The sequence below is a fragment of the Castor canadensis genome, chromosome 14, assembly GCF_047511655.1.
Source record: "Castor canadensis chromosome 14, mCasCan1.hap1v2, whole genome shotgun sequence".
In the NCBI taxonomy this organism is placed as follows: Eukaryota; Metazoa; Chordata; class Mammalia; order Rodentia; family Castoridae; genus Castor; species Castor canadensis.
Window position 1 is genome coordinate 38,436,011 of NC_133399.1, and position 17,245 is coordinate 38,453,255.

Sequence of the window (17,245 nt, forward strand, 5' to 3'; positions counted from 1 at the left end):
GGAACAATATAAACACTGTCTTCTCACACAGTTATAACCACTCTTCAATTAAGTCAGAGAATTTAAAATTCTGTACAAGTTACTGTATACCAAGGTGCATAAATTTACCGGAAATAAAATTTTATCTTCATGAAATATTATTGGTATCTCTCAAAATGATTTATAATGGAACATGTCACCTTCAGATGTTTTTCACACAACACATATCTGGACTCAAGACTAGCTGCTAAGGAGTCAAATATCTGTTGTCACTTTTTATGTTTCTTTTTACCTTGTGTAAATTATCTATCTTATGGACAATTTTAAAATCTCATTTGGAATATGATAGGAACTAACTATTAATTCAATAATAAAAGAGTTCATGTTCTTATGACAGTTTTAAGTTAATTTCATGTAAGCATGAGAGAGACACTGAATAACTAATTAGTAATCACTATCCATTTCACTTTTTACTTCTGTTGAATGAGAATAAATCCACTGTGCACATCACGCTCACAGGTAGAGGGCTGGCTAGCCTGCATGCGGCCCTGGGTTTGACACTCAACAACACTAATTTAAAAGTTTTATAAAAATAAAAACTTGATTTTTGATAAAAACAACTATTTCTTACACTGTTGGAGGACTTGGGACTGAATACAAATCTTTTTGAGAACATTTTAGAAATATTGATTAAAGTCCTTTTTAAGTACTCACACTTTAACCATGTAATTCTATATGAAGAATTTATTCAAATAAATAACTAGAAATATATAAAATTATTTATATATAGTATATTCCTTCTTGTGGCATCAATTGTAGTACAAAAGGTTTTAAAAACCCCACAAAATTCAGTGTATCAAATAGTGAGGTTTTAATATGATGGGTTACCACAGAGCCATTATAATTTTGATTATACAAATATACATGTAAGTATTAGATGTATTCATGGTTTACAATTTGTCTTATTTATTTCCAAGAATTTCATGCTCCACAAACCTAGTTCTGTTTCCCTGAAAAACTCCATAAGGTAAGTCTGCACTTATTAAAATTCCCCTATGCATATATAGGTATAACAAACAGTTGACATATTTCTTTAAAGCTACAATGCCATACCTGGAATTGATATGTTCTTTCCATTCCAATAGTTCAGGCTTTAAATGTGTTTGACTCTCATTTGAATTTGGTATCTCTTTTTCTAGTTCAACAAACATAGTTTCCAAATTTTTATTTTCTTCCTCAAGTGGCTCATTTTTCTTATTAAAGAGCTGTATCCCTCTTTCAGATGACAGAAGTGCCTTCTGGAGTTGCATTATATAATGAGATGCTGAATTAGGGAGAAAGCAGATAAAAATAAAATACATGAGTACTTTCTTAAACCCCACTTTCCTACTCTCTTATCTTCACTCTGAACAAATGGATATTGAGTGCCTACAATGTGGAGGAGCATAGTCTATTAAGCTCCTCAGGTGAAACAGTCTAGATCCTTGATCTTGGTTAGCTTAAAGTCTAGTGAAGAGGACAGACAGACAACATGGCCACATAATCTCACTAGATGTTGGAATAAAACAGAGTTCTATTTACACTAGGTATTTATCTGCACTGGGAATAGGAATGTTTCCCAGAGGAAGACATGACTACATGGAAAAATAAAGGATGAACAGAAAGCAGTTAGAGAGAGGGTTATGTGAATTCTATCCATGATACATGCACTGAGGTTCTATTGCAGTCTGCGTCTATCCAAGGGAGAGCACGGGGTACTGATTTTTGTTCCTACCAGATGCAAATGAAAATATAACAGTCAAAATACTTTAAATAATTTTTGAGAAAATGGACTTTAGACAACGAAATCTGACCAACAATGAAGGAAGCCTTCCCAATGTCCCAGCTCTCTTTGTGCCCAGGGATCCAGGACAGGACACCTGGAGAAGAAACTGGAGTGGTGCCTACCATAACTCCTTGGGATGAGGTACTAAAGCTGGAAGTCAGGTAAAACCAAGGAAAATAGACATTGCAGAACAGGGCACTGGAGATGATACAACAGTACAGAGAAAGAACCCCAGTGATCTTCACAGGCTCCCCTTGAATATTTAGCAGAACAATGAACACACATGAATATCAGAAAACTTCCTGAGTTTGAGCATAAAACATAGAAGAAAGTTTGGGAAACTGGTTCAATGTTCACACAGTACCAGAAAGTGTGGAACTCATGAGACACAGGACATTGGGTAGAATAATTAGAAAGTTCTTTTTTCAGCAGTGGATAATTAATCCTAGGCAGAACACTGTTATGATACATCTAACAGGTCATGAAAACAAAACCAAGAAGGACCAATCTGTTTGTAGGTAACTTAAATACTTCCCAAAGGAAGAGTCAAAAAGAGAACCACAGGTATGAAACATATTTTTTAAAGTCAAATTGCCTGCATAAACCTGCAGACCCAAGAGATGAGCAACACACACATGTGATTCCCTTACCCACACACCGGGAACACAACACAGTGCAGCCCCTGGCAGACTGAGGCCCCCCCAACAAAACTGCAAAGAATAAACAGTGAATTGTAATCTAACACTGACAGCAGGGATGGGTTGGAACACTGGGTGTGCTCAGGAGGACAGGTATGGGGCAAGGAGCCAAACTTTCAGTGAACAAAGGCAAGGTGGGAAAAGTAACAAAGGCTGAGAGTGGGGGTGGAGCAACAAGCCAATCTCCCAAAGCAGGGTCCTGGTGGATCGCTGAGCTAGTCTCTGGGACTGAGGGTGGTACTCAAAACTGAATTGCCCCACCTTACTGGGGGAGGAGCTGACCAGCCAGAGTTGCAGCTGTAGGGCAACACAGCTGCTGCCTGGTGGAACAACATCAGATCTGACCACTTTGCAAGAACTGGCAGTGAGTTACCTCAGGTCCCAATTGCATGCTGCTCTGTGGACAGAGGAACCAAATATTGCTCACAAGCCAGTCATCTGGTGAGAGCACTTCAGAGTCCCCATTGCAATGAACACCCCAAAAGACCAGGAAAAGTGGGGGGGGGAAACTCCAGCAGTCTCCACCCCAAGCTGTCTGACAAAAGGGGCAGCACATATCCCCACAGGATAGGACATCAAAGGAATAAGTCCAGAACTCTTACAAGGCAGACAGGACATTTTGTTGTTGCTGTGCCTGTTTTTTTTTTTTTTTTGTATTATTAACTTCACCATCACTACTTTCTTATCACTATTCTTACCCCTCTCTCTCGCCATGTTTTCACTTCCCCCACCTATCCTTCCCCAACCTGTCACCAAAAACCTTCCTTCATGCACATTCAGCTCATGCTGAAAGCTACTGTATCAACCATATACACTCCAGCCCTGCAATTCCTGACATTAGCACCCTCCACTATAACAGCTTAAATATGTCCAAACACACACAAGGGCCAAAATAATAACAGGAAATTTCCCCCAAATCTCGAGAAACAATTGCCCATTAAGGTACAGGAAGAATCCACACACCAAACACACTTGACCAAAATAGAACCTCTCTATGGCATATTATCATTACCACAGAGAACAGAGAAAGACTATTGAATGCTTTGAGAGAGAAAAAACAAATAATGTATAAAGGTAAACCCATTGAAATTACAGCCTATTTCTCAACAGAAACCTTAAAATCAAAAGGGCCTATAGTGAGATATTCCAGGCACTGAATGAGAATATTTATAATTTCAGCCCTAGGATACTATTATTCAAAATTGATGGAGAAATAAAATTCTTCCACGATAACCATAAACTAAAACAATATATACCACCAAGCCACCAATACAAAAGATTCTTCAAGGAATTTTGCACACAGAAGATGGAAGGAAACAAAACCATGAGAGGACAGGTAGTATTAAACTGCATCAGAAGAAAACACAAGTAATCAGAGAGTAGTATCAATTTGCTGCACACACTCAACTCCTTAAGAAACAAAAACAACCAAATGGCAAGATTTACCACATATCTATCAATATTAAAGCCGAATGTCAATGGACTCAATTCCCCCATCAAAAGACATGATTTTGCAAACTGGATTAAAAAGCAAGAGCCAAAAATCTGTTGTTTACAAGAAATGCATGTTATTAACAAAAATAAACACTGGATTAGGGTAAAATGCTGGAAGAAGACTTACCAAATTAATGGCTCCCCAAAACAGGCAGGAGTAGAAATACTTGTGTCAGGCAAAGTAGACTTCAAACGTACATTAGTCAAATGAGACAATCACATCTTACTAATAAAATGGGGCAATACATCAAAAGGAAATAACAATTATCAACCTTCATGCACCCAACACTAATGTGCACCAACTTCATGAAATTTACACTAAAGGACTTGAAAGCACATATAGACTCCAACACAGTTGGAGTGGGAGATTTAAATACCCCTCTATCACCAAGAGATACAGCATCCAGACAAAAAATCAGCAAAGAAATCCTACATCAAAATGACACCATAAAACAAATGGACATAACTGATGCCCACAGAATATTTCTTTGAGCAACAGCACAATATATATTCTTCTCAGCAGCCCATGGAAATTTCTGTAAAATAAATCATATCTTAGGACACAAAGCAAGCTTGAACAAGTATAAGAAAATACAAATAACACCCTGCATTCTATCTGATCACAATGCATTAAAACTAGAACTCAACAAAAAAAAGCTGCATCAGAAAATACACAAAAAATTGAGGGCTGAACAACACGTTATTCAATGATCAGTGACTCATAGAAGAAATAAGAGAGGAAATCAAAAAGTTCCTGAAATTTAATGAAAATGAAAACACAACCTGACTGAACCTATAGGACATAGAAAAGGTAGTCCTAAGAGTAAAGTTTATAGCTGTGAGTGCATATAAAAGGGACAGAGATATTGAAAATAAACAACCTAAGGTTACATCTCATACTCCTAGAAAAACAGGAACAAACAGCAGAAGGAGAGAAATAATAAAAATAAAGGCCAAAATTACTGAAATAGAGAGAAAAAAATGATACAAACTATCAATGAAACAAAAAGCTAGTTCTTTGAAAAATTAAAAGAGACTGACAAACCGCCTAGAAAATCCCTAATGTGAAGAGGGAAAAGACCCAAATTAATAAAGTTAGAACCAAAAATGGTTAATAAAGTTAGAACCAAATAAAGTTAATTAGAATAAATAAATAATAAATAAAGAACCAAATAAACTTAATAAAGTTAGAACCAAAAATTATCAATAGCAAGCAACAAGGAAATCCAGGGAATCACCAGGGACTACTTTGAGAACCTATATTTAAATATATTGGAAAATCTGAAGAAACTGACAAATTTCTAGATATTTTTGGCAATCCAAAACTGAACCAAGAGGATATTAACCACCTAAACAGATCTGTAACATGTAATGAAATTGAAGCAGCAATTAAAAGATTCCCATAAAGAAAAATTGAGGACCTAATGGATTTCTGCTGAATTCTACCATATCTTTAAAGAAGAACTAATACCAACACTCCTTAAACTTTTCCACAAAATACAAAGGGAAGGCATACTACTGACTCCTTCTATAGGCAATATTATACTCACCCCTAAACTGGACATGAACACATCCAAAAAGGAAAACTACAGGCCAATCTCCTTAATAAACACAGATGCAAAAATCCTCAGTAAAATGATCGCAAACCAAATCCATCAACATATCAGAAAGTTCATTCACCATGGCCAAGTTGGCTTCATCCCAGGGATGCAGTTATGGTTCAACACACACAAATTATTAAATATAACACAGCACATTAATAGAAGCAAAAACATAAACTTCTTGATTATCTCAATAGACACAGAAAAAGCCTTTGATAAGATTCAACACCGTTTCATGATAATACCTGTAAGGAAACTAGGAATAGAAGAAATGCACCTCATCATTATAAAGCCTACATATATGACAAACCTATAGTCAACATCATACTCAATTTAGAAAAACTGAAATCATTTCCCCTAGAGTCAGGAAGGAGATGAGGGTTCCCACTCTCCCCACTCCTATTCATCATTGTCCTGGAATTCCTAACCAGAGCAATAAGGCAAGAAGAAGGAATAAAAGGAATATGAGTAAGTAACAAAAAAGACAAACTATCCCTACTTGCAGATGACATAATCTTATACTTTAAAGACCCAAAAAAATCAACCCAAAAAGTCCTAGATGCCATAAATTAGCAGGATACAAAATCAAATTACAAAAATCAGTAGCATTTCTATACACCAACAATGAACAAATTAAGAAAAAATATAGGAAAACAATTTCATTTATAGTAGCCTCATAAAAATCAAATACCTGGAATATACTTAATAAAGGATGTAAATGACCTTTATAAGGAGAATTACAAACCACTGAAGAAAGAGATCACAGAAAACTACAGAAGGTGGAAAGATCTCCCATGCTCATGGATTGGCAGAATCAACATAGTAAAAATGGATATATTACCAAAAGCAATCTACATGTTCAATGCAATTCCCATCAAAATCCCAATGACATTCACCAAAGAGATCGAAAAATCTACCCTAAGTTCATTTGGAAACACAAAATACTGCAAATAGCCAAGGCAATACTACCTGGAAGTATCACAATACCCTACTTCAAACTATACTAAAGAGCCATCACAATAAAAACAGCATGGTACTGGCATAAAAACAGATATGAAGATCAGTGGAATAGAAGAGAGGACCCAGATATGAAACCACACAGCTACGTCCACCTAATTTTTGACAAAGGTGCCAAAAACATGATTGAGAAAGACAGCCTTTTCAACAAATATTGCTGGGAAAAGTGATTATCTGCCTTCAGAAAACTGAAACTAGATCCGTTTCTGTCACCTTGTACTAGTATCAACTCAAAATGGATTAAGGACCATATTATCATACCCAAAACATTGAAGTTCATACAGGAAAGAGCAGGGAATACACCGGAAGCAATAGGTACAGGCAAGAACTTCCTCCATAGAACTCAAGTGGCTCAGCAACTAAGAGAAAGGATTGACAAATGGGACTACATGAAATTAAAGTCTCCCAAACAACAAAAGATATGGTCTCTAAATTGAAGGTCTACCCACAGAATGGAAGAAACTATTTGCTAGCTGTACATCAGACAAGAGACTGATAACCAGAATATACAGGGTTCTCAAAAAACTAAACTCCCCCAAAATCAATGAACCAATAAAGAAGTGGGCTACTAAACAGAACTTTTTCAAAGGAAGAATTCCAAATGGTAAATAAACACATGCAAAAATGCTCACGATCCCTGGCCATAAAGGAAATGCAAACCAAAGCCACACTAAGAATCCACCTCACTTCTGTTGGAATTGCTACCATTAAGAATACCAACAACAACAAATGTTGGTGAGGATGCAGGGAAATTGAACCCTCACACACTCCTGATGGGAATGTAAGCTAGTACAACCACTATGGAAAAAACAATATGGAGACTTCTTAAAAAATAGATCTGCCATATGATCCAGCAATACCACTCCTAGGGATACACCCTAGGAGTATATCTCTTATGAGACTCAGATTATTATAAAGGCACACCCAGGTTTATTGCAGCACTATTTATAATAGTCAAGCTATGGAAATGGCTAAAAGAGCAGCTATACTCATACCCAATATAGTAGACTTTAATTCAAAAGTAGTCAAAAGAAACAAAAAAGGTCTCTCTCTCTCTTTCTCTTTCTTTTTGTGACAGATTCTCACTATGTAGCTCTTGCTGATCTTGAACTTTCAACTCTTCTGTCTGAGCCTCAGAAGATCTGGAATTATGGGTGTGTGTCATGTGTATATGTATGCAGTAGCCCTACCTTCAGATTTCTTTCTGTTTTCTGCAATTCGCATTGATACTTCTTCATGAACAGTCAATCCAGAAACCTCTGAGTCTGGTTCAGATAACTGTTGTAAGACACTAGATTCATCCATATCAGTTACTTGTGTTTTGACCTAAAAAATAAATTTATAACATTTCAAAAATGTCCTGAAAATACATATTCGATATATTAAATGTACAAATGTGGTAATTATCCATTGTTTTATATAAGAAGAGCACAGATACTTCTGAAAAAACTGATATTTTTCAAAAGGATATAAATGACATTTATTTTTGCAAACTAAATGTCTTTTCATAACAAAAGACTATATTTCTCACTTTATATTTTATGATAAACTTTAGGATATATTTTTATAAAATTTTACTGCCTTTTACATTATACCTTTCAGAAAAAAAAATACTATTTTAAATTGCATTTTACAATACCTTGTTATTTTCCTTAGATGGTTTCTTTTCGTGCCTACAAAAAACATTAAAAAATAGGCAAATATTAAATATTTAAAATACAAAGAATGTCTAAACTATTGTTTCTTAATAGAAAACCTTGGCATTTGTTATTTATTCCTCTTGTTCACAAAGATTAGACACTGTTTAAAATATAGAATCTTCTACATAGGTGGTAAACTCTAAACAAAGTGTAACATTAAGGATCAAACAAATATTACTAGTAATGATATAACAAAGGATTAAATTTAGATGAAATGTTCTAATAGTCAAAGCAAAAGAAAAATCCCCAAACTACAGTTATTATTTGATCTAAATAAATATGCTATGGGTGTGTTAGTATCACTTTGAATAAAGATAAAATTTTACAGGTGCTAAAGCTATTTAAGATCTTGTAGGAGGGAGATCCTTTCATAATAATGATCAGCATTCACCTTTTCCAGGCCTGCTATGCATTGGTGGAGTGGCTCAAGTGGCAGAGCACCTGCTTAGCAAGCACAAGGCATTGACTTCAAACCCCAGTACTGCTAAAAAGTGCAATAGACAATTGCTGTGTATTATCCTAAGCACTGTACATGGGTTAGAATTCATGGGTTAGTCAGGTAAAATATTAGCCACTATATACAGGAAGGAACTAGAGAAAGAAAGACCAAATACATCTTCAAGTGTGTAAGGATGGTCAGCGGCAACCAAGAATTCAAACCCAGGCAATCAGTCTGCACACGTGTTTCACAGTATTCTCTAACAATCACATTTGTCTTCATGTGTTTAAAGAATTAAAATAGCAGATGAGAATGGTTGAGGAGGTGAATTCATGTATGATATAGTTGACACTTTGTAAGAACCTGTGTAAATGCCACAATGTAACCCCACCCATCACAACAATAAAGGAAAAATAATGAAGAGAAAAACATCAAGAGATTGTACAAAAGTGTCAAATTCTTTCTTATAATTACAAAAAATAAAATAGCAGATGAGTCCATATTATCATTCCAATTCTGATTCTAATTACAAATAATAATTTCCACATACTGCAAATATTTTTATGAATAAATGATTTTAGGCAAACCTGGAATTTCAATGAATGAAAGGCTGGTTTTCAAAGAAACTCCCTGAAATCCATCCATCTATTACACTGTAAATTCATGCATTCAATTAATACTTAAGTAGTGTAAATACATAGCAGTGATTTTTGAGATAAAGGAAACAAGGATTCTATAGTTTATAGTTTTATAATTCAAAAGTAATATTTTTTCTATATTGATTACTTCTCTGTTGTACATAAGCAAAATCTTCACCCATTCTGCATAATCTGTACAACTGTGAGACTCATACGTCTGAATTTTTACAATAGCTGACAGAATGATAGCTACTTATGGAGACATTGTCAAAGATGAGAAATGACTAAATTGTATTTAGTATGTCCCACGAATTTTTATGTGTTATTATATAATTTTTAAAAATCAATGCATGATAGCATAGTTCTCAAGTTATCCTCTGAATAGTCAGTCCCATTAGGACATTCCATTTCTGAAAGGAATATGGTAAGTAATTATTCAAAGTAATTACAATAAAAATATAAACATGAATAGAAGCTCTAAGAACACTTAGTTTATTTAAACCCTCAAAGATAACATATCAAGCATTCTAATGGGGGGCATACAAACAAAATTAAGTTAAATGAATATTTCTTCAACTGGATCAATTTTAAGTGTGTAAACATACTCTAACAGCTTCTGTTTTACAATAAATAATCTTTTTTTAAAGTGCTACATTCTCTTCTTCTCCATGGCCTTTCACAGTAAAAATTCTTTGAGGAGTTGACCACACTTATCCACTCCAGCAAGACTTCCATGGCAACACAACATCATCTTAAGTCAAGTTAGCCAGGTTGAGAAATCCCAAGGCCCATATTTTCTCTCATATGTTGAATATAGGTCCAATACAAATACAAGCAATATTATGACAAACAGATCATGCTAAGGGGAGGTCACCTCCCCACAATGACTGAAATATACCTTTACAGACATCAGGGCCTTATTACAAGAAACCCACCTTCAGACAGAAACAAACATTGGCAAACGTGAAAAGGTGGAAAAAGTTTACCAAGCTAATGGCCACCAAATACAGGCAGGAGCAGCTATACTTATATCAAATAACATAGATTTCAAATGTAAATTAGTCAGAATGGACAAAGAAATTACCTTCATACTAATAAAATGAGCAATACATCTAAAGGAAATGAGAATTGTTAACTAGTATGTCCCCAGTGTTGTTGCGCCCAACTTCATTAAACATACATTACTGGACATACAAACAAAGATAGACCCCAACACACTGAAAGTCAGAGACTTCAGTATTCCTCTATCACCATTAGATAGGTCATCCAGACCAAAAAAAAACTCAACAAAGAAATGCTAGAACTGAATGACAGCATAGATCAAATAGACCTGACAGTCATTTATAGAGTATTCCATCCTGAAACAGCACAGTATACACTTTCAGCAGCCCATGGAACATTCTCCAAAATAGATCATATTTTAGATCACAAAGAAAGTCTTAGCAAATATAAGAAAATGGAAAAAATCTCCATGCATTCTGTCTGGACGCAATGGAAAAAAACTACAATTCAAGAATAAAATAACAAACATCAATGAGGATCAAACTCTGTAACATTGGGGACTCCCGGCTGTGGAAGGCCTCCCTACACTGCACCACACTGAAAAAAGCAGCACCATTTCTGCCCATCAGCAGGATCCAAAGCTGCTTGCATATGAACAGGTGAGCATTAGGCACCATACACAACTCCCCTACCCACCCCCCAGGAATTTAATCCAGCACAGCCCCTAGGCTGAATGAACCTCCCTAGAAAAACTGAAAAACATAATCAGTGAACTGTAGTCTAACACTGAGAGTGGAGGTGGGAGTGGAACACTGAACCTGCCCCAGAGAACGGGGTGAGGTAAGGAAGTGAACTCTCAGCACCAAACTCTCAGTGAATCAATGCCAATAAGGCCAAAACATGAAAGCATTTGATGTCCCCACTCCAGAGGAACTAATACAGAAACCTTAAAGCAACAGAGGTGAACATGAGAAGGGGATAAGGAACCAGTGTAAAGATCAGTTAGAGATCTAACTGATCAACATGGGTCATAAACATGGGTACACGAAAGCAAGAGTAGGAATCTCTCTGTGTAGCTATTCTTAACTCAACTAACAAAAATGCTTTGTCTTCCTTATTATGCTTGTGTCTTTTCTTCAACAAAATTAGTGATAAGGGCAGAACAGGACCAGCCTGGAACTGAGTCGGGGAGGGAGGGAGACAGTGGGGGAGAGGGGCAGGGTGGAGAAAGTCCAAACAATGTATGCACATGTGAGTAAATGAATAAAAAAAGCACAAAAGGCTGAGAGTGGGGCAGGGCAACAATCTAACCTCCTAGAGAAGCTGCTAGCACCCAGCAGAGGCTGGGAGAGACACAAAGGCTGAGAGCATGAGTGGAGTGACAAGCCAACCTCCCAAAGGAGCCACTAACATCAAGCAGAGGTTGGCAGAAGTACAAAGGCTGACAGCAGGGGTGAGGCAAAAGGCAAACTCCAAGAGGAGCCACTAGCACCCAACAGAGGTCAGGATAAGCACATGGGGTGAGAGCAGGGGTAGGATGACAGGCCAACCTCCCAAAGCAGGTCAGGTGGTGGATCCTGGAGCTGATCTCTGGGAGAGAGGGCAGCATTTAAAACTGAATTGCCCCACCTTGCCAGAGGAAGAGATGACCAAACAGAGCTGTAGCTGAAGGGCAATGCAGCTGCCACCTGGTGAAAAACAACAGCTCTGATCACCCTGCATGAGCTGGCAGTCTTATCTCACCTCACAATTCCAACTACTCTTGTGGACAGAAGGACCAAATACTACTCACAAGATAGTCACCTGGTAAGACCACATCAGAACTTCCACTTGTATGCCAATACCAGGATTGGACAACTAAGGATTAACTCCAGAACTTTTACCAAAAGACTGAAGTTTTTTTATGGTTCCTGAACCCAGTGTTTTTATTACTTGTTTCTTTCTTTTTTTCCCTGTGTTATTAGCTTCGCCATCACTATTCTCTTATCCCTATTCTTACCTTCTTCACTTTCCCACCTTCTCCTGTGCTACAATCCATGTTCTCCCTCCCAACTACTCTTTCTACCCCTTCTCATCCACTCTCTCCCTATCTTCACCTCCCTGTCCTATCCTCCCCAACCTGTCACCACACTATCTCTCCCTCCTACATACTCAACATGCACTGACTAGCCTACTGTACCAATTGTACACAACCCCAGCTCCTGTAATCCTGGACACAAGCACCATCCATGACAACAGAAACACACCCAAACACACAGAAGGACCACAAAAACCAGCAGCCCCCATTTCTCTTCCCCACCCCAGCCCTTTTCCTTCTCCTCTTTTTAGTGCCATCTTTACCAATTCTCTAAAACCTATAACTAGTCTAGTAAAAATTACCCCCACAACTCCTACTCTTTATGGATATTATCATCAAAAGGTTCTCTATATAATATTTAATCAACTGGTCTAGCATTGAATCTGTGAATTTGTTATTGCTAAATTATTCCTCCAGGCCAGGGACTGAAAGAGCACTTTGGCATAACGAACAACCAAGTCAGTCACAACAGAAAAATTAAATCAGAGAAAGAAAACAGGCAATTAAAACCACCAGCTAACCTACCAAAAACATAGTTGCATAGCACCAAGAGGTGTGATTGGAAGAAGAAGGGTTGGGAACCACTCACCTCAAAAAATAACTCAATACTGGATTCAGTAGAAAATGAAGAAAATGGATATCCAGTTCCTAACCTCAACAAAACAATGATTAATGTCACTAAGGAGCCAAGTGACACCCACATAAAAACAGTCCAAGAAAAAATTTTGGAAGATATCACTGAGAAATTCATGGAGAAGATACTAGACATGGTTAACCAGAATGTATAAGATGCACTCAAGATATTTCAAGACACCAAAAATAAAGAACATGACAAGACACAGACAAATAAATGAATTCAGGGAGGACATCAACAAACACCAAAGTGAAACAAAGGACACCATGAGAAGAGAGATGTATGAATTAAAGATGACAACACAAAATATAAAAGATGAGTTGAACAAAGATAGGGAAAACTTCAGTAGAAAGAATCAAAAGGAAATCCTGGAAATAAAAAGTCTCATTAGTCGAACAAAAAACATAATGGAAGGCCACTCCAACAGAATAGAACACATGAAGAAAGAATCTCAGAGCTCAAAGATAAAACAGAAATTAAAAGAAAAAGAAATCTTAGTCAAACAACTCAAAAGCTGTGAAAGGAACTCAGCAACACAATCAAAAACATCAAACCTGAGAATCATGGGCACTGAAGAAGAAGAAGTGCAAGCCAAAGGGATACATAATATATTCAATAAAATAAGAACATACAATTTCTCAAATCTCAAAAAAGTTTTGCCCATTCAGGTGCAGGCATCATCCAGGACACCAAACAGACTTGACTAAATTAGAACCTCCCAGCAGGATATCATCATTAAAACAAGCACAGAGAACAAAGAAATTGTTAAAACTATAAGTGCAGAGAATTGAAGGCTGTAAGAGAGAGAAAAAATATAAAGGGTAAACTCATCAAAGTAACAGCAGATTTCTCAACAGAAATCTTAAACAAAAGAAGACTGTGGGGTGAGGTATTAGGGGCACTGAATGAAAATAACTTCAGCCCTAGGATAATGTACCCAGCAAAAACTATCATTCAAAGTTGACAAAGCAATAAAAATCTTCTGTGATAAGCAGAAACTAAAACAATAGATAACCACCAAGCCACCTCTACAGATGATTCTACAAGGAATTCTGCACATATAAGATGAAAACAGACAAAACCAGGACAGGACAAGAAATATCAAACCACAGGGGAAGAAAAGACAAGTAATCGGAGAGCAGCAATGACTTGGCTGCACACAACCAAATCCTTTAACAACAATAACAACAAAATGGCAGGAATCACCATATACCTATCAATATTAACACTGAATGTCAATGAACACTTAACATCTCCATCAAGAGACACCATTTGGCAAACTGGATTTAAAAGGAAGAGCCAACAAAATGTTGTTTACAAGAGACCCATCTTATTGACAGAAATAAACACTGGCTTATGGTGAGAGACTGGAAGAATGTTTACCATGCCAATGGTCCCCCAAAACAGGCAGGAGTAGCAATACTTAGATCAGACAAAATACACCATAAACTTGGCCAAACGAGATAAAGAAAGACACCTCACACTACTAAAAGGGGCAACATATGAAAAGGAAATAACAATTATCAACCTATATTCACCCAATGTCTCTACACTCAATTTCATCAATCACACAAAATGACTCAACAGCACATATAGACTCAAACACAGTGGTAGTGGGAGAATCTAATACTCTTCCATCACTAATTGATAGGTCATCCAAACAAAAAATCAACAAAGAAATTCTAGAACTTAATGACACCATAAATCAAATAGTCCTAACTGAGGTCTACAGACTATTTCATCCAACAACAGCACAATATATATTCTTCTAAGCAGCCTAGGGAACGTTCTCCAAAAATGTATCATTTCTTAGGTCACAAAGAAAGCCTCAGCAACTGTAAGAAAATAGACATAAACCCCTGCATTCTATCTGATCACCATGCATTAAAACTAGAACTCAACAACAAAAACAACTGCAGAAAATACACAAATAATTGGAGGCTGAATAACACACTGCTCAATGATCAGTGGATCATAGAAGAAATAAGAGAGGAAGTCAAAATGTTCCTGGAAGCTAATGAAAATGAAAGCACCACCTTTGAGAACATATAGGACATGGCAAAGGCAGTCCTAAGAGGAAATTATATTGTCATGAGTGCATATCTTAAAAGGACAGAAAGATCTCAAATAAATAGCTTAATGCTACATTCCCAAACTTTTAGAAAAATAAGAAAAAGCAAAATCCAAAACAAGCAAATGGAGAAAAATAATAAAAATAAGGGCCAAAGTTATTGAAATAGGGCCAAAAAATATACAAAGAATCAATGAAACAAAAAGCTGATTCTTTGAAAAAATAAACAAGCTTGACAAGCCTCTGGAAAATCAGACAAAAAGTGAAGAGGGAAAGGACCCAAAATAGTAAAATCAGAAATGAAAAAAGGGAGATAACAATAAATGCTAAAGAAATCTAGGAAATCATCAGAGACTACTTTGAGAACCTATATTCAAATAAATTTGGAAATCTTGAAGAAATGGACAAATTCGTAGGTACTTATGACCATCCAGAACTGAACCCTGTTAACAACCTACATTATACCACATAATGAAATTGAAGCAGCAATAAAAATTCTCCCCTAAAAGAAAAATCCGGGACCTTGAAAATTCTCAGCTGAATTCAATTCTACCAGACCTTGAAAGAGGAACTAATACCAACATTCCTTAAACTTTTCCATGAAATAGAAAGGGAAGGAGCACTTCCTAACTCATTGTATGAATACATCATTACACTTATTCCAAAACCAGACAAAGACACATCCAAAAAGGAGAACTACAGGCCAATCTCCTTAATAAACATTGATGCAAAAATACTACATAAAATAATGGCAAACAAACTCCAACAACATGTCAGAAAGATCATTCAGCATGACCAAGTCAGCTTCATCCGAGGGATGCAGGGATTGTTCAACAGATGCAAATATATAAATGTAATACAGTCCATTAATAGAAGCAAAGATAAAAACCACTTGATCATCTCAATAGATGCAGAAAAAGCCTTTCGTAACATTCAACACCATTTCATGATAAAAGCGCTAAGAAAACTAGGAATAAAAAAAGATACCTCAACATCATAAAAGCTATGTATGATAAACCTGTAGCCAACATCGTACTTAATTGGGGAAAACTGAAACCATTTCCCTAAAGTCAGGAATGAGAGAAGGATGCCCACTCTCCCCACTCCTTTTCAACATACTCCTGGAATTCCTGTCCAGAAAAATAAGGCAAGAAGAAGAAATAAAAGGAATACAAATAGGTAAAGAAATAGTCAAAGTATCTCTATTTGCAGATGATCTGAACCTACACGTCAGTGACCCAAAACACATCTCCCCAAAACTCCTAGACACCATAAACAGTTTCAGCAATGTAGCAGAATACAAAAATCAAGTTATAAATTCAGTAGCCTTTTATGCACCAACAATGAACAGACTGAGAAAGAATATAAGAAAACCATTCCATTTTCAATAGCCTCAAAAAATTCAAATACCTAGGAATAAACTTCACAAAGTATGTAAATGACCTCTATAAGGAGAACTACAAATCACTGAAGAAAGAGATTGAGAGATCGAGGAAGACTATAGAAGGTGGAAAGATTTCCCATCTTCATAGATTGGCAAAAGCAATATTGTAAAAATGGTTATCCTACCAATAGCAATCTGCATGCTCAATGCAATTCCCATGAAAATCCCAATGGCATTCATCATAGAGATTGAAAAATCTACCCTAAAGTTCATTTGGAAACACAAGAGACCACGAATAGCCAAGGCAATATTCAGAAAAAAGAGCAATGCTGGAGGTATCACAATACCTGAATTCAAACTATACCACAGAGCCATAGCAATAAAAACAGCATGGTAATGGCACAAAAACAGATATGAAGACCTGGATATGAATCCACAAAGCTATGCCCACTTTATTTTTGACACAGGCACCAAAAATATACAATGGAGAAAAGACAGCCTCTTCAACAAATGTTGTTGGGAAAAGTGGTTATCTTCCTGCAGAAAACTAAAACTGAAGCTGGAACCCTGCCTATGTCCCTATACTAGTATCAACTCAAAGTGCATAAAGGACCTTAATATCAAACCCCCATCATTGAAGTTAGTATATGAAAGAGCAGGGAAAACTCTGGAAGCAATATGTACAG